Source organism: Mus pahari, chromosome 2 (genome assembly GCF_900095145.1).
Source record: "Mus pahari chromosome 2, PAHARI_EIJ_v1.1, whole genome shotgun sequence".
Lineage (NCBI taxonomy): Eukaryota > Metazoa > Chordata > Mammalia > Rodentia > Muridae > Mus > Mus pahari.
In genome coordinates this window covers 72,458,907-72,459,572 of record NC_034591.1, presented here as the reverse complement: position 1 = coordinate 72,459,572, position 666 = coordinate 72,458,907, and the positions used below count along the sequence as shown (strand labels likewise).

The following is a 666-nucleotide window of genomic DNA, read 5'->3' as shown; positions in this document are numbered from 1 at the left end:
CCTGCCCCTAGAACATTGCAGGTGTGGCTGCTGTGTCACATGTACATCAGTAGGTGGCAGAGAGGAGAGAGGCTACATCTATGTTGAGTGTTCTGATTTGTGAATAGATGAATGTTTAGTAGCCTAAGATTTCCTGAAAAAAAAAAAAAAAAAAAAGAAAGCCTTAGATGGCCTTCAGTCTGATGCCTGGGGGCCTGAACAGGGAACCTGAGATGGCCATCAAGGCCCAGACGGGCTTCCAGGATGGAGTGCAAGCTGGAGACTAGAAACCCTCCCGGGACCATAGGCCCTTGGTGGGAATAAATCCAAGAGAGACAACCCTCGATGATGGGCCACTTGGGGTGGGCCAGGGAAGGAGCAAGCCCAAGATGACCTCCAGACAAGAGCCATGGGGCCTGGACAGGAAGCTAGCCAAAGATGACCACCCCTCCAGTGACTCACAGGCCTGCAGGGTAGGCAAACCATGCCCAAGATGATCCCTGCCCAGCACCGTAACACAAGAGCAGGGCAGAACACTTCTGAGACCATGCCTGAGGCAGCCTCAGACCCTCAGGCACACTAAGAGGAGCAAGTAAGTGATAGAAAATGGGACATAAAGGGAAACAGAAGAATGTGGGCACAGCAAGAGGGGCAGAACTGGAGTCTCAAGGGTAATGAGGAACAGCC

At 52.3% G+C, this 666-nt stretch overlaps 1 non-coding gene across 1 annotated transcript; it reads left to right on the top strand.

Annotated features, from left to right (window-relative positions):
• On the top strand, nucleotides 1-131 carry LOC115063496. Its single transcript, XR_003843368.1, has one exon. It is a non-coding gene; the product is annotated as a small nucleolar RNA SNORA17 (small nucleolar RNA).
• Nucleotides 132-666: the final 535 nt, after the last annotated feature.